At 43.8% G+C, this 18,305-nt stretch overlaps 1 protein-coding gene across 1 annotated transcript in view; it reads right to left on the bottom strand.

Annotated features, from left to right (window-relative positions):
• Positions 1-18,305, bottom strand: part of PLEKHD1 (pleckstrin homology and coiled-coil domain containing D1) — a 47,917-nt gene that overhangs the window by 11,074 nt on the left and 18,538 nt on the right. The window lies entirely within an intron of this gene.

Here is an 18,305-nt window from a genome sequence, read left to right as displayed (position 1 = left end):
GGCCAGGCTGGTCTCGAACTCCTGACCTAAGGTGATCTGCCCGCCTTGGCTTCCCAATAAAATTTTCTTCTTATAGACCCCAACCCCTCTTTGATGAAATAAGAGTTTGGAGCTTCAGAAAAGTTTGAAACTCCATATTTTATTCATTCTCAGTAGCTAACACATGATATTGGATATTGCTTATGATGATAAACCCCTTTATAGCCTCAGATTCGACAAACCTCATATATTCCCTCTCCTCAGTGGGCTCTGCCTGCTGGGGCAGAGCCGTTTAGAGGCCTGGGGAAATTACGAGCTGTAAGCATCCCTGGGCTTACACCAGAAAAATCACAAAGGCGCCCAGCTCTTTTTTTTTTTTTTTTTTTTTTGAGGCAAAGTCTCACCCTTTCACCCAGGCGGAGTGCAGTGGCACAATCTCGGTTCACTGCAACCTCCGCCTCCCTGGTTCAAGCAATTATCCTGTCTCAGTCTCCTGAGTAGCTGGGATTAAGGGCGCACACCACCACACCTGGCTAATTTTTGTATTTTTAGTAGAGTTGGGGGGTTCCACCATGTTGGCCAGGCTGGTCTCGAACTTCTGACCTCGGGTGATCCATCCATCTTGGCCTCCCAAAGTGCTGGGATTATAGGCATGAGCCACCGTGCACGGCCAGGTGCCCAGCTTTTATAGGTCTGAGGCCTCTGCTGCTTCAGAAATGATCACCCTGGACCCACTTGGAGGCTCCACCCCATCCCTGGAAAGCCCCTTTCTGTAACACTCCAACTTACAAATATTTCCCGTTACTTAATATTACGCTGGGATATCTTTTTTGTAGTTGAAAATGGGGGGAGGGTGAATGATTAAAACCCATTCCTTCCCTCCCTGGCATTTAAGTGCCTCGTGACACCAGCAGATCCCAGCTATGCCTCTGAGAAGCAGAAAGTGAATCTGATCCACCTGAAAATCATATGGCGAGACAATCATTTGGCTTGGAATAACTGGAATCCCCTTCCTTCCCCAGTAGTCCCAGATATATGCGATAAGGTGCTTTTCTACCTGAGTCCGTACTACATGTGCCCGGGCAGCATTTATTTCTCCATGAAAGGGCCAGAGAAACAGGCACCCATGAATCAGAACCCTCCAGGGTCAAAGGAACTTTAAAGGCAATTAAAGTCTCCATCAGATGCTTCAATCTCCTGCTTGGTTTTCCTGCCAAGAGATGGTCCAAGCTCTGCTTGACTGGCTCTTGTGACAGTCCATTTCACCCCTGAACAACCCTGATAAAAGCCTTTTCCTTACAGGCTCAACCCTCTGCTATGCTCAGCACTGCCACTCCCTGACAGCTACAAATACAAAAGCATTTATGAATCATGAAGATTTTTGTTGAAAGTTTTGTGGGGCTTCAATGAGAGCGTTCTGTTTCATTTATGGAGCAAAATTCCCCTCCAAAATCTCATAAGCCATCTCTGTCTCTTGCCCAAATTTTTTCTCCCTTCAGCTGCTGCCTGGCTTCCTGGGCCTTTTTCTCTGTCTCAGCTCTACTCTCTCCTGAAGCCCCTCTCCTCAGCTAGGAAGCCTGCATGTCCCTGTCACCAAAATAAGAGCTAGGGGGCCGGGCGCGGTGGCTCACGCCTGTAATCCCAGCACTTTGGGAGGCCGAGGTGGGCGGATCACGAGGTCAGGAGATCGAGACCACGGTGAAACCCTGTCTCTACTAAAAATACAAAAAATTAGCCGGGCCTAGTGGCGGGCGCCTGTAGTCCCAGCTACTCGGGAGGCTGAGGCAGGAGAATGGCGTGAACCCAGGAGGCGGAGCTTGCAGTGAGCCAAGATTGCGCCACTGCACTCCAGCCTAGGTGACAGAGCGAGACTCCGTCTCAAAAAAAAAGAAAAAAAAAAAGTAATAAGAGCTAGGGAACAGCTCTTAGCAAAACAAAACACAGGCAAAGCCAAGGACAGCAGCCAAAGCCCAGCCACCCTGGGCTGCTCAAGCACACCTAGGGGAGGAGGCACCCCATTTCCACCACCAGCTCCACTTGAGCCAAAAGCTGCCTACCTCATAATCCTTCAATGGGTCTGGCTTATCCCCCTTGAGGCCATAAAACAACACTAACCTCTTTTCTCTTCAAGTATTTAAAAGAGCAATTCTGTCCTCAGGTCTCCTCTCCTCCAAGCCAAATAATTCCTGTTCACCACACTTCACAGGGCATGATTCCTCATCCTCAGTAAAACTAATTATATTCTTGAAAAGAATGCAGTGACATAGACTCCTGGTTAGGAAGACTTAATACAGTAAAGATTCTTTCCAATTAATTTACAAGCTCAATGCAATTCCAGTAAAAACCTCAGTGAGATTTTTTCTTATAATTCTATTCATTCATGCCACACATATTTATTGTCTAATATATTTCAAGCATCTGCCAAGCTATGCACTGAGGACATGAAGATAAGCAAAAACAGATGTATCCTTGCTCCCAGGGAGCTCACAGTCTAGTGCAACTATTAATAAAATCAGAGCCGGGAGAGGTGGCTCATGCCTATAATCCTAGCACTATGGGAGGCCAAGGTGGGAGGATTGCTTGAGCTCAGGAGTTCAAGAGCAGCCTGGCCAACACGGCAAACCCCATCTCTACTAAAAATAAAAATACAAAAAATTAGCCAGGTATGGTGGTACAAGCCCGTAGTAGTTCCAGCTACTTGAGGGGCTGAGGCAGGAGGATCCCTTGAGTCTGGGGGACAGAGGTTGCAGTGAGCCAAGATCACACCACTGCACTCCAGCCTGGGTGACAAAGTGATGCCCTGTCTCAAATAAATAAATAAGTAAATAAATAAATAAATAAATAAATAAATAAAATCAGACCAGGATTGTAGAACAAATGCAAACATCAAATATTACCAAAATAATCAGACACATTAGAGTAGCATTACAAACCAAGATACATGATATGCAGGACAGGGACATGGTTCTATGTAGAGCTACCCTGATGGGCTTGAGGAGGGTATGCGGTGTGAGGTTGGGGAAGATCAGGTGATTCTTTAGCTGACAGATGAAGATGAATCAATAGAAGGAAAAAGAAGGAGCATTCCGGGCAGAAGGAAAGGTAGGTATAAAGGCCCTGTGGAAACCTGCTGCCCTGAAAGAACCGAGATTGGCCCACATGGCTGGGCCCAGGGTGAGAGTGAACATGGCGGGAGGGAAGCTGGACGGGCTGACAGTGGCTATCATTTATTAAGCACTTCCTATGTTGCAAGCAGTTTGTAGGCAATCCTCCCAACAGCCCTACCATGGAGTACTACCTCAGTTCAGAGACTGCTGCCCGTGCCCTCTCTCTGTCTGCGCTAGATCCAAGGCAATCTAGACCACTCTCACTCCCCCGCCCCTCCCTGCATCATTTGCCATTTATGTGCAAACGACTCCTATATTGATACCGGTAGTCCCTACTCTTGGTTGAGCTCCATCCTCTTATATCCAACTGTTGGCTTCACATCTCCAGCCAGATATCCAAAGATATCACAAACACATGTCCAAGAACAAATTCATGGTCTTCCCCACCAGAGCTTGTGATCTTCCACTGCACCCTGTCTCAGGAAATGCACCACCATCCACTGTTTATGCAGGTGAGAAACTTGAGAGTTATGCTTCACCTCATCCTTCCCTGCTCTACTCTTTCCCACTCCACCCTCAAGTCCAGTTCATATTGCCCCCTACCCTCAGCCCCCACTCTAGAACCTGCCAGGCAACTTCTCTTCATCTCACTGCCCTGCTCTGGTTCACACTGCTATTAGGTCTTGCCTGGACTAATGCAGTGGCCTCCCACCTGGGCTCTTTGCACTCTTTCTGGCCCCTCTTCATCCTTTCCTCCATATTGCAGCCAACATCACTATTTAAAATAGAAATCACTGTAATCACAGCACTTTGGGAGGCCAAGGCAGGCGGATTGCCTGAGCTCAGGAGTTTGAGGCCAGCCTGGGTAATATGGTGAAACCCCATCTCCACAAAAAATACAAAAAAATAGCTGGGCATGGTAGTGTGCACCTGTGGTCCCAGCTACTTGGAAGGCTGAGGCGAGAGGATCACTTGAGCCCAGGAGGTTGAGGCTGCAGTGAGCTGAGATCGTGTCATTGCACTCCAGCCTGGGTGATAGAGGGAGACACCCCTCCCCACCAAAAATGGAAATCAAATCATGATACCCACCCTTTTTCCTTACTCCCTGCTCAAAACCTTCATTGCTTCTTCTTAGTCAGGAAGAAGGATCAAAAATAGAAGATTATTTAAATAAAACATCACATACAATGAATCAGTACATTGCCATTAAAATTGATGTTTTCAAAGAATGTTGAAGAACATGAAAAATGTATGTTAATGAAGGTATGATGAAAAGTATAATGAAAAGGCAGTCCATAAAACTGAATATCCAATATGCTCATAATTATATTTAAAATATACCGGCCGGGCACGGTGGCTCACGCCTGTAATCCCAGCACTTTGGGAGGCCGAGGCGGGCGGATCACGAGGTCAGGAGATCGAGACCATCCTGGCTAACACAGTGAAACACCGTCTCTACTAAAAATACAAAAAATTAGCCAGGCGAGGTGGTGGGCGCCTGTAGTCCCAGCTACTCCGGAGGCTGAGGCAGGAGAATGGCGTGAACCCCATGGGGTGGAGCCTGCAGTGAGCCAAGATAGCGCCACTGCACTCCAGCCTGGGCGACAGAGCGAGACTCCGTCTCAAAAAAAAAAAAAAAAAAAACATGTATAAGAATAGTACATAGAGAAAAATGGCTAAAATGAAAAACACCAAAAAGTTTGGTGACAGTTGTCTGTCAATTATGAGATTAAGGATAAATTTTATTTTCTTATTCAGGTTTTACAAGTTTTCTACAAAGAGCATGATTTCTACAATTAGGGGAAAAGTTATATATTAAGGAGGAAAAAGAAAGAGAACTGAAGAACTTCAGTTTCCAGTTCAGCATGTTAGGAATTTAGAAGTTGTCACTTCATTCTAGTAAGTAAAAAGCTGAACAAGGCTGGACACAGTGGCTCACGCCTGTAATCCACAAGGTGGATCACTTGAGCCCAGGAGTTTGAGACCATCCTGGGCAACATAGTGAGACCGTCTCTAAAATAAATTTAAAAACCAAACAAACTGAAAAATCAGCAAGTCTTCTTACATCATCAGAGAAGTGAGATCATAAAGCAAATTTCTATTCCCAAAATTGAAAAGACAGGCAGATTAATATAGCTTGGATATTTATTCCTGCCCAAATCTCATGTTGAAATGTAATCCCTAATCTTGGAGGTGGGGCTTGGTGGGAGGTAGTTGGATTACGGGGGCAGATCCTTCATAAATATCTTGGGCCATCCCCTTGGTGATAAGTGAGCTCTCGCTCTGAGTACACTTGAGATCTGGTTGTTTAAAGCGTGTGGCACTTCCCCCTGCCCCATGCTCTCTCTCTTGCTCCTGCTCTGGTCATGTGACATGTCTGCTCCCCCTTCACCATCTGCCATGATTGTAAGCTTCCTGAGGCCTCCCTAGAAGCTGTGCAGATGCCAGTACCATGCTTCCTGTAAAGCCTGCAGAACCATGAGCCAATCAAACCTTTCTTTACAAATTACTCAGTCTCAGGTATTTCTTTATAGCAATGCAAGAATGGCCTAAGACACAGATACAGAGAGTCACACTAATGAGGCAGAAACTACCAGCAGAAACCTCCATGGGAACCAGTGCTGGGGTAGGAAAACCTGAACTGCAATTGACAAATTGCTGGAGGTTCAGTTTGAAGAGTTAAAACTCCAGGGGTGGCCAATCTTAGGGAGGCCTCCTCACTTCTGTGAGTTATAACTCCAGGAGCTCTACCAGGTTCTCAGTGAATATAAGGGGAAAGCAGCCATTTGGAAATGCAACACAGCATTCTCTTTTTTTCTTTGTTTGTTTGTTGAGACAGAGTCTCGCTCCGTCACCCAGGCTGGAGTACAGTGGCGTGATCTTGGCTCACTGCAACCTCTGCCTCCCGGGTTCAAGCGATTCTCCTGCCTCAGCCTTCCATGTAGCTGGGACTACAGGCATGCACCACCACACCAAGCTAATTTTTGTATTTTTAGTAAAGACGGGATTTTGCCATGTCGCCCAGGCTGGTCTTGAACTTCTGACCTCAGGTGATCCACCCGCCTTGGCCTTTCAAAGTGCTGGGATTACACTGTGCCTGAGCCCATTCTGTTCTTCTTTACAAAGCCTGCCATAAACTATTATACCAGAGCCTAACCTGTTTTATCAGAGTGTAACCTACTTGGGAGAAGGGAAATACCAAATTCCAGCCCGCTGTACCGATGCTGTTCTACCTAAGGTGGGGAAAACACTGAGAAGCACTTATGAAGTTCACAGTCCAAGGGCACAACTCACCAAAAGGCTAAGACCACCACATCAGTAAACGTCTATTCACCACACCTCCTTTTACCCAATACATTGTGGCCAGGGAAAAAATAAAGGGCATTCAACAAAAAATCACAAGGCATACTAGAAGGCAAAAAACACAATTTGAAGAGATGGAGCAAGCATCAGAACCAGATCAGATATGGCAGGAATGCTGGAATTATCAGACCAGGAATTTAAACACAAACTATGATTAATATGTTAAGAGCTTTAATGACAAAAGTAGACAACATGCAAGAACAGATGGATAATATAAGTAGAGAGATGAAAATTCTAAGAATAAAAAAGAAATTGCAAGAGACCACAAACACTGTAAAAGAGTGAAGAACGCCTATGATGGGATCATTGTGAGACTGGACATGGCCGAGGAAAAAAATCTCTGAGCTTGAGGCTATGACAATAGAAATTTCCAAAACTGAAAAGCAAAGAGAAAAAAGGCTGAAAAAAAAAAAACCCAGAATAGAATATCGAAGAACTGTGCAACAACTGTAAAAGGTGCAAAATGTATAATGAGAATAATCAGAAGGACTAGAAACAATATTTGAAGCAATGACTGAGAGTTTTCCCATATTAATGTCAGACATCAAACCACAGATTCAGGAAGCTAAGAGAACACCAAGTGAATAAATGCCCTAAACAAACCATATCTAGAAATTTCATATTTAAACTTCAAAAAATCAAAGATGAGGAAAAATATCTTAAGAAGCCAGAAGAAAAAGTTACCTATTAAAGAAAGAAGATAAGAATTACATCTGGCTTCTCAGAAACCATGAAAGCAAGAAAAGAATGGAGTGAAATATTTAAGGTATTGAGAGAATAAAACACCAACTTAGAATCCTGTACCCTGTAAAATCGTCCTTCAAAAGTGAAGGAGAAATACTTTCTCAGACAAACAAAAATAGAGAGAATTTGTTGCCAGCAGACCTGCCTTGCAAGAAATGTTTTTTTTTTTTTTTTTTTTGAGACGGAGTCTTGCTCTGTCTCCCAGGCTGGAGTGCAGTGGCGCGATCTCGGCTCACTGCAAGCTCCGCCTCCCGGGTTCCCGCCATTCTCCTGCCTCAGCCTCTCCGAGTAGCTGGGACTACAGGCGCCCGCCACCACGCCCGGCTAATTTTTTGTATTTTTAGTAGAGACGGGGTTTCACCGTGGTCTCGATCTCCTGACCTCGTGATCCGCCCGCCTCGGCCTCCCAAAGTGCTGGGATTACAAGCGTGAGCCACCGCGACCGGCCTAAGAAATGTTAAAAGAAGTCCTCAGGGAGAAGGAAAATGATATAGGTCAGAAACTCATACCTACATAAGGAAAGGAAGAGCATTGGAGAGTGAATAAGTGTGTTAAAGCAAAATAAATATGGCCTGAGAAGGACTCCATACTTTCATATTTGAGTCCTTATGGATGAACTGAAACCTAGCTTAATAGACAAGATTGAAAACCGAACTTAATAGTATGCACCTGTAACAAGAGCTGAGCATTAGCCAATCCCAGCGGCCACACTTCCGCCACTCATAGACTGCTGAATGTCCAAACTGCATTCAAATAAGGCAAACACCAAGCTGCAACTAATCTTGCTGCTTCTGTACCTCACTTCCGATTCCTGTATGTCACTACCTTTTCTGTCTATAAATTTGTTCTGATCACAGGCACCCCTGGAGTCTCTGTCAATCTGCTGTGATTCTGAGGGCTGCCTGATTCACGAATCTTTCATTTACTCAATTAAACTCTTTTATTTTTATTTATTTTATTTTATTTTATTTTTAAGATGGAGTCTTCCTCTGCCACCCAGGCTGGAGTACAGTGGTGCCATCTTGGCTCACTGCAACCTCCGCCTCCTGGGTTCAAGTGGTTCTCCTGCCTCAGCCTCCTGAGTAGCTAGGATTACAGGCATGCACCACCATGCCCAGGGTCTTGCTGTCACCCAGACTGAAGTGCAGTGGTACAATCATAGCTCATTGTAACTCCTGGGTTCAAGTAATCCTCCTGCCTCAGCCTTCTGAGTGGCGAGGACTACAGGCATATGCCACTATCCCTGGTAAATTTTTTTCTTCTTTCTTTCTCTCTCTCTCTTTTTTTTTTTGGTAGAGACTGGGCCTTGCTGTGTTGCCCAGGCTTGCCACAAACTCCTGGCCTCAAGCAATCCTCCTGCCTTAGCTTCCCAAAGTGCTGGGATTACAGGCATGCACCACTGTGCCCAGACCACAAACATAAAAGAATAGAAATCATGTAATGTCTGCTCCTAAACCAAAGTGGAACTGTGCTAGAAATCAACAACAGAAAGTTAACTGGAAAATCCACAAAATACTTGAAGATTAAAAAACACATTTCTAAATCACACATGTGTCAGACAAGAAATATCAAGAGAAATCTAAAGATACTTTGAACTAAATGAAAATACAACTCATCAAAATTTGTGGAATGTAACAAAAGCAGTGCTTTGAGAGAAATACATAGCATCAAATTAATATATTAGAAAAGAAGAAATATCTAAAATCAATAATCTAAGCTTCCACATTAGGAAACTAGAAAAAGAAAGAGAAAAGTAAATCAAAGGTAAGTAGAAAAAAAGAAATAAAACTTAGAGCAGAAATCAATGAAATTGAAAACAGGAAATCAACAGAGAAAATCAACAAAATCAAAAGCCAGTTCTTTGAAAAGATAAATAAAATTCATAAGACTGTAGCCAGGCTAAGTAAAAAGAAAGAAGACACAAATTATTAATATCAGAAATGAAAGAGGGAACATAACTACAGATACCACAGACATTAAAAGGATAATAAAGAACTATGATTAATAACTCTATGCCAATAAATTTGATAACTCAGATGAAATGGACCAACTCCTTGAAAGATACAATCTGTCAAAACTTACACAAGAAGAAACAGACAATTTGAATAGGCCTGTATCTATTAAATAAATTGAATCAATAATTAATACCCTTCCAAAACAGAAAGCACCAGGCCCAGAGGGTCTCACTGATGAATTATACCAAACATTTAAGAAACTATACCAATTATCTGCAATCTTTTTTTCTCAAGATAGAAGCCAAGAGAATATTTCCTAGTCCATTCAATGAAGCTAGAATTACCTTACCAAAACCTAATACAGACATTATAAGAAAACTACAGACTGGCCAGGCACAGTGGATCACACCTGTAATCCCAGCACTTTGGGATGCTAAGGCAGGCGGATCACTTGAGGCCAGGAGTTTGAGACCAGCCTGAGCAACATGGCGAAACCATGTCTCTAATAAAAAATACAAAAATTAGCCAGGTATGGTGGCGCACACCTGTAATCCCAGCTACTTGGGAGACTAAGGCACGAGGATCCCTTGAACCTGAGAGGAGGAGGTTGCCGTGAGCTGAGATGGTGCCACTGCACTCCAGTCTGGGTGACAGAGCAAGACTCTGTCTCAAAAGAAGAAAAAAAAAGAAAAGGAGAAAAAGAAAACTACAGACCAGTATCTTTCATGAACACAGATGCAAAAATTTTCAACAAAATATTAACAAATCAAATCCAACAATGGTCTGGGTGAGGTGGCTCATGCCTGTAATCCCAGCACTTTGGGAGGCAGAGGCAGGTGGATTATCTGAGGTCAGGAGTTTGAAACCAGCCTAACCAACATGATGAAACTCCATCTCTACTAAAAATACAAAATTAGCAGGGCATGGTGGCACATACCTGTAATCCCAGCTACTTGGGAGGCTGAGGCAGGAGAATCGCTTGAACCCAGGAGGCAGAGGTAACAGTGAGCCAAGATCACACTACTGCAACTCTAGCCTGGACAACAAGACTGCAACTCTGTTTCAAAACAAACAAACAACAACAAACAAACAACAACAAAAAAAAAAAACAAAGAAAACCAAATCCAAACGAATAATACATCACAACTAAGTGGAATTTATTCCCAAGTATACAAGGCTGGTTCAGTATTTGAAAATCAATTAATATAATCCATCACATCAACAGGCTAAAGAAGAGAAAAAAAATCACATGGAAAAAGCATTTGACAAAATCCAGCACCAATTGGTGACAAAAACTCTCAACAAACTAGTAATAGAGGGGAACTTCCTCAATGTGATAGAGAACATCTACAAAAACCTACAGCTAACATCACACTAAATGGTGAGAAACTAGAAGCTTGCCTGATAAGATCAGAAAGGAAGAAGATGAGGATGTCCCTTCTCACCAGTGCTTCTCAACATTGTACTGGAGGTCCTAACTAGTGCAATAAGACAAGAAAAGGAAATAGAAGGTATACAGATTACAAAGAAAGAAATAATACTGTGTCTTCACAGATGTCATGATTGTCTATATAGAAAATCTGGAAGAATTGACCAAAAAAATTCCTGGAATTAAAAAGTGATTGTAGCAAGATTGTCGGATACAAGATTAATGTACAAAGTCAATTATTTTCCTATATACTGGCAATAAAAAGGTGGAATTTGAGATTTTTTTTTCTTTTGAAGATAGGGTCTTGCTCTGTCACCCAGCTGGAGTGCAGTGGAAATTTGAAATTTAACAACACATTACCATTGACATTAGCACCCTCCAAAATGAAATACTTAGGTATAAATCTAAATATAACATATAAAATCTATATGTAGAAAACTACAAAATGTAATAAAAGATATCAAAGAATTAAAATGAAGGGATATTCCATGTTCATAAATAGGATGATTCAATATTTGCAAGATACCACTATTTCCCAACTTGATCTATAGATTCAATACAATCTCAATTAACATCCCAGCATGTTGTTTTGTGGAGACTGACAAATTGATTCTAAAGTTTACATGGAGAGGCAAAAGACTCATAATAGCCAACTCAATATTGAAGGAGAAAATTGGAAGACTGACACTACCCAACTTTAAGACTTACTATAAAGCTACAGCAATCAAGACATTGTGGTATTGATGAAAGAATAAACAAATATATAAATAGAGAGAATAGAGAGCTCAGAAACATACTAACATAAATATAGTCAATTCAACTCTGACAACGGAGCAAAGGCAGTACAATAGTATTGCAAAAGACGGTCTTTAATTTTTATTTATTTATTTATTTATTTTTTTGAGATGGAGTCTCACTCTGTATCCCAGGCTGGGGTGCAGTGGTGTGATCTTGGCTCACTGCAACTTCTGCCTCCCAGGTTCAAGTGATTCCCCTGCCTCAGCCTCCTGAGTAGCTGGGATTACAGGCATGCACCATCACACCTGGCTAATTTTTGTATTTTTAGTAGAGACAGGGTTTCACCATGTTGGCTAGGCTGGTTTCGAACTCCTGACCTCAGGTGATCCACCCACCTCGACCTCCCAAAGTGCTGGGATTACAGGCATGAGCCACCGTGCCCGGCCTAAGATAGTCTTTTCAACATATGGTACTTGAACAACTGGACAGCCACATGCAAAAGAAAAAAAAAGAATCTATACACAGACCTTAAACACTTTCCACAAAAAATAAATCACAACGGATCATAGAGCTAAATGCAAAACACAAAAGTATAAAACTCCTAGAAGATAACATAGGAGACAACCTAGGTGATGTCTACAAAAAGATTTTTATCAAGGTGATGAAAATCTACAGTACTGACTTTTTTAGACATAACAGGAAAGGCATGATCTTTGAAGGAAATAATTGATCAGATGGATTTCATTAAAATTAAAATTTTGTGCCTTGTGAATGACATCAAGAGAATGAGAAAACAAGTCACAGACTAGGAGAAAACATTCCCAGACACATCTAATAAAGGACGGTTATGCAAAATATACAAAGAACTCATAAAGCTCAACAATAAAAAAAATGGGCAAAAGACCCAGACGTCTTAGCAAAGAAGATATAAAGATGGCAGGCCAGGCACAGTGGCTCACATCTGTAATCCCAGCATTTTGGGAAGCCGAAGTGGGAGGATCACTTGTGTTCAGGAATTCAAGACCAGCCTGGGCAATAGAGCAAGACCCCATCTCTATAAAATGTTGGGAGCCAAAAATGCCAAAGGGATCGTGACCAACAGCGTTCCACTGGAGGCTATATGATCAAACAGCAAACTGTTTATCATGAATGCAGGATGTAAGCAAACTTACACCACGCCTACCACCAAAAGTTTTGTTGAGGGCCATCACTCTGTGGTGCTGGGCTCCTAGAAGTTATCTGTTGAGAAATCTAGCACCTATTGTTCAAAGGATGCAGTCTCGCAAGCCTGCTGTGAACCAGTCAACTGACAATTACCCAATAATCACCCCCACTTTCTCGCTATCTCTTTTGCCTAATAAATAAGGAGGGCTGTGTAAAGCTCAGGGCACTTGTCCGTAAGGTGCCCCCTGACCCCTTCTTCCAAATATACTCTTTTGTCTCTTGTCTTTTATTTCCGTGTTTGCCCCCCTTTTTTCAGTCCACCAGGGATCATGGCAGCCTACAACAAAAAATAAAAAATTAGCCTTGCATGGTGGTGCATGCCTGTAGTCCCATCTACTTGGGAGGCTGAGGCAGGTGGATCACTTTAGCCTGGGAGGCTGAGGCAAGTGGATCACTTTAGCCTGGGAGGCTGTAGTTAACCGTGATCATGCCACTGAACTCAGCCTGGATGACAGTGCGGGACCCTGACTCAAAAATAAATAATTTTTTTTTTTTTTTTGAGATGGAGTCTTGCTCTGTCACCCAGGCTGGAGTGCTGTGGCACGATCTTAGCTCACTGTAACCTCTGACTCCCAGGTTCAAGCAATTCTCCTGCCTCAGCCTCCCAGGTAGCTGGGATTACAGGTGCACACCACCATGCCCGGCTAATTTTTGTATTTTTAGTAGAGACAGCATTTCACCGTGTTGGCCAGGCTGGTCTCGAACTCCTCACCTCATGATCCACCTGCCTCAGCTTCCCAAAGTTTTGGGATTACAGGCGTGAGCCACCATGCCTGGCCTAAAAAAATACACAAAAATTTTAAAGATGGCAAATAAGCATATAAAAGGATGTCCAACATCATATATGATTAGGTAATTGCAAATTAAAATAACAATGAGCTACCGCTAAACACATATGAAAATGGCCAAAATCAGCCAGGCACAGTGGCTATGCCTGTAATCCCAGCACTTTACGAGGCCAAGAGGGGAGATCACTTGATCTCAGGAGCTCAACATAAGGAGACCCCGTCTGTATAAAAATAATAATAAAAAAATTTAGCCAAGTGTGCTGGAGTGCACCTGTAGTCCCAGCTACTCAGGAGGCTGAGGTGAGAGGATCTCTTAAGCCGAGGAAATCAAGGCTGCAGTGAGCCACACTCCACTGTACTCCAGTCTGGGCAACAGAGCAAGACTCTGTCTCAAAAACTAAAAATTGAAATAAAAAATAAAATAGCCAAAATTCAAATCCCTGACAACACCAAATGCTGGCAAGGATGTGGAGCAACAGGAACTCTCATTCATTGCTACTGCAAATACAAAATGGTACAGCTACTTTGGAAGACAGTTTGGCAACTTCTTACAAAACTGAACATATTTTCACCATGCAATCCAACAATCACACTGCGTATTACTTTTCCAAATAAACTGAAAATGTATGTCCACACAAAAACCTGCACATGGATGTTTATAGCAATTTTATTCATAATTGTCAAAACTTGGAGGCAACCAAGATGTCCTTAAGTAGGAAGATGGATAAACAAACTGTAGGACATGCGGATAATGTAATATCATTCAGCACTAAAAAGAAATGAGCTATCAAGCCACAAAAAGACACGGAGGAAACCTGAATGCACATTACTAAGTGAAAGAAGCCAATCTGAAAAAGCTACATACCATATGACTCCAACTACATGACATTCTGGAAAAGGCAAAACTATGGACACATTTAAAAGATCAGCAGTGGTTGGGTGCCGTGGCTCATGCCTGTAATCCCAACACTTTGGGAGGCCGAGGCGGGGGGATCACGAGGTCAGGAGTTTGAGACCATCCTGGCTAACACGGTGAAGCCCTGTCTCTTCTAAAAATACAAAAAATTAGCCAGGCATGGTGGCACATGCCTGTAGTCCCAGCTACTCGGGAGGTGAAGGCAGGAGAATCACTTGAACCCGGGAGGCAGAGGTTGCAGTGAGCCGAGGTCGTGCCACTGCACTCCAGCAAGGGCAACAGGGCAAGACTCAGTCTTAAAAAAAAAAAAAAAAAAAAAAAAATCAGCAGTTGCCAGGATTTTTAGGCAGTGAAACGAGCATTTTTAGGGCAGTTAAACTGTTGTGTATGATACTACAGTGGTAGATACATGTTGTTATACGTTTGCCAAAATCCATAGGATGTACAACACCAAGAGTGAACCCTAACGTATGCTATGAACTTTGGGTGACAGTGTGTCAATGTTGACTCACTGATTGTAACAAATGTATCACTGTGGTGCTGGATATTGACAGTGGGGAACCCTGTGGGGGAACAAGTGTTATGTGGAAAATCTCTGTATTTGCTGCGTAGTTTTGCTGTGAATCTAAACTGCTCCAAAAAATAAAGTTTATTACGGAAAGAGAAATTCTCACTTCCTTGCTCATTTCTTTTCTACTTTTCATTTCACCTGTATGTTTCTTAAAGGAAGCCAGTGTCCAAGTGTAGCCTGAGAATGCTGATAAGAGTAGAAGTTACCACTTATAAAACTGGAGCAGCCAGAACTTTCTGTTCCTGAAGCCCAGCATGGCTTGAGTGTTTGTAGCGGCCCCATTATAGACTGAGTTGTCTGCTAAGCCCTGCCACAATTCAAACCTTTCTCTACTGTATCGTGTGTTCTGCTGAATCTTGGGTCTGACTTAAGTTGCAAGAGTATAAAGGTGAGAAAAAGTCACTAGAAGGCACATTTCAGCTCAATGAAAGGAAGAGCTTTCAAATAACTGAGAAATCAAGCAAAGGACACCTCTGGAGGTAGTGAGTCATTCATCACAGTACCAGGAACAATGTCCACCAGAAAGGTTGACAAAGAGCTTCAGTTGTAGTGGCACATTTTTTCCAACTCAAAGAGTCTGTACTCTGACTGCGAGCACTCCAGGTGGCAAGAACCTTGCCAGAAACCCTGCCCTACCCTGGGCATTTCGGATTTTTCCCCTGCACCTGCTCATATGCATGCCTGAGCTCTCACAGCTCAGTCAGAAGGGGAAAGGTAGGCAGGCTGCCCTCCTCCAGGGGTGAGAGGGTTAAGGCCAGAGGGAGCCAAAGACCAGGAACCCAGGGAAGGGCATGGACTTCTGGCTCTGGGAAGATGAGTCAGGAGGGTTCCCCCTGCATGCTCTGCTCATTCCCCCAGAGTCCCAGGCCTTTTCTGCTTCATGGAGGATGTCAGGACTGTACATCACACAGTGCACAAGGGCCTTTCCAGTTCACAAATCCCTTCCCCGCATTCTACTTCATTGAGCCTCACAGCAATCCTAGAATTAGGCAGCAGCCAGCATAACTCTAATCAGACATCCCAGATGGGGGGAAATTGAAGCTCAGAGAGGGTAACTGACATGCCCAACATCACACAGTGATAGAGTTAAGACTCCAATCCAGGACTCCTGGTTCCATATCCTCAGTCTTTCTTTAGTCCAGGCTGTCTCAAAGAGACCACAGCAATCAGCGTGAGAACCTTCATCTTATCACTGGGCCATTACATCAATTGCCTCAGTGGCTCAAGGCACACCCAGACAATCTCTGACCTGAGTGCAGATGGGAAAAGTGCAGGAGACAGGCGGACCCATCCTATGCATAAGAAAAGTTAAGAAAGAAGAAACTTTGACCGAATGACTCAGTGGCAAAGACTAGAACCTGAACTCTATTCTAGATCTAGAGCATGCAGCTGACAAAAAATGAGAACTGAGGCACAGTTCTCTCCCTGCCCAGAATAGCCTTCATGGTGGGTGCCAGCTGGGCCTGAGTCTCATTCACATTTTATACCAGAAAGCCAGGGAGTTCACAGCTGACAGGCCTCCCTCCTTCCCTGTGCTGTGGCATTAAGGGAGGCCTGTGTGCAGTGGGTCTCCGCTGTCCTAATTTCCTGGCTAAAGACCTAGATAGAGTGTCTAAATTTTCCTCTAGCCAACTGCTGCCCCAGATTTAGCCTCTCTGATGGATAAGTCTGTCTCTCTCCCTGCCAGTGGCTGTGTCTGCCACTCCATCCCATCCCTGGGCACCTGTTTTTAATTTGCTGACAATACAGAAGCCTTGCTTGAAGTGTATAGAATTGTATGCAGAAAATGCCAAAACCATAACATAGGACCTAGAGGAGAGCCTGGAGACACAGAGGACCAACTCTGGTGATGGAAGAAGACTCGTTGCCTTTATGATGCCAGTCCTCAAATCCATGCCATCCAAATACAAATCCCCACTCTTTTTTTATTTTCTCTTTAATCAACGAAATTATTCTGACGTCCAGCTGGAAGGATCAATGAGCAAAATATCCAATACAATTTTAGAAGAAGAAAAGTGAGGGTGGATTGTCCTGTTGGATTAAAATCAAGACGTAAAGTTGCAAAAAATCAATCCCATTCATTTACTAATTCATTCCACAAACATTTATCGAGAACTCTTCTTGGGTCAGGAGCTGTGCCAGGCCCTGGGAGTGTTTGGGGTGCAAAGGAGACATGATGCTTTTTGATGATATGGCCTGTTTCAGAGCCCAGCGAGGGGTGGTTGGGAAAGCTGAGGACTTCCTAAGAGTCAAGTTAGAGGGTCTGAGCCAAGGCTGATAGCCCCTGCCCTGTGTCTTGCCTGGGAGAGGACAAGGACAAGTGGCTAGGCAAAGAGAAGTGAACTAAATCAGGCCCTCCGTCTGCAGGCTGCTCTGGTCAAGCCACTCTGCCACTTCAGGCCTCAGACGGTTCACTTGCAGCATGGGCCTATATTAATAATATGATCATAATGCTAACAAACACAGATATTCGTTAAGCATGTACCATGTGCCAAACACTTTATATGTAACATCTCACTAAATCCTCACAACACCCCTAAGATGGATTCTATTATCATCTGCATTTTTCAGATAAGAAGATTTGGAGAAGTTAAATAACTTGCCTGAGGTCACAAAGCTAGAAGTACTGAAGGTCAAATACAAATACAGGCAGCCTGGCTCCAGAATCCAAGGTACTACCCACTACCGCCTCCTGCCCTTCAGATGTGGTAATGACTCTCAGAACAGGCAAGGCCCAGTGCTGCACTGAGATTTTTTTTTTTTTTTTTTTTTGAGACGAGTCTCGTTCTGTCGCCCAGGCTGAAATGCAATGGCAAAATCTCAGCTCACTGCAACCTCCGCCTCCCGGGTTCAAGCGATTCTCCTGCCTCAGCTGCCCGAAAAGCTGGGACTATAAGCACGCACTTCCATGCCCGGCTAATTTTTGTATTTTTAGTAGAGACAGAGTTTCACCACGTTGGCCAGGCTGGTCTTGAATTCCCGACCTCAGGTGATCCGCCCGCCTTGGCCTCCCACAGTGCTGGGATTACAGGCATGAGCCACTGCACCCGGCTGGAACCGACACACTTTTGAGGCATCAAACATTTCTCACCTGGCCTGAGAACTCACCTTCCCTGTAAAATGGAGACCATGGGGTCTGGCTGCCTCCTAGAGATATTCCACATGCGCCCTGCACCCACTCACCCCGCTGGCCCTGCACTGAGATTCTAAATGAAGAAGAGGGCTTCGGTGGCTCCCCACCTTCAGACAAGGCAAGATCTCTACCCTCCAGGCTGCCTCAAGCCAGTGCTTAGCCTGCTGTGGAGTTTTGACATTCAGAGAATGAAGGAACTTCTGAGATCATCAGGCCCAATCACCCTCAGGTGCCAGATAGCCCTCTATGGATAACAGAGGGCATTATAGCTCCCGTGAACATCATTGACAAGCAGCTCATTACCAAATGATGCAGCTGATGACATTTTGGATGGCTCTTTCTCTAGAAGGTCATCACC

Source organism: Nomascus leucogenys, chromosome 1a (assembly GCF_006542625.1).
Source record: "Nomascus leucogenys isolate Asia chromosome 1a, Asia_NLE_v1, whole genome shotgun sequence".
NCBI classification, from domain to species: domain Eukaryota; kingdom Metazoa; phylum Chordata; class Mammalia; order Primates; family Hylobatidae; genus Nomascus; species Nomascus leucogenys.
Note: the sequence above shows the minus strand (reverse complement) of the source record. Positions and strands in the feature narration are given on the sequence as shown.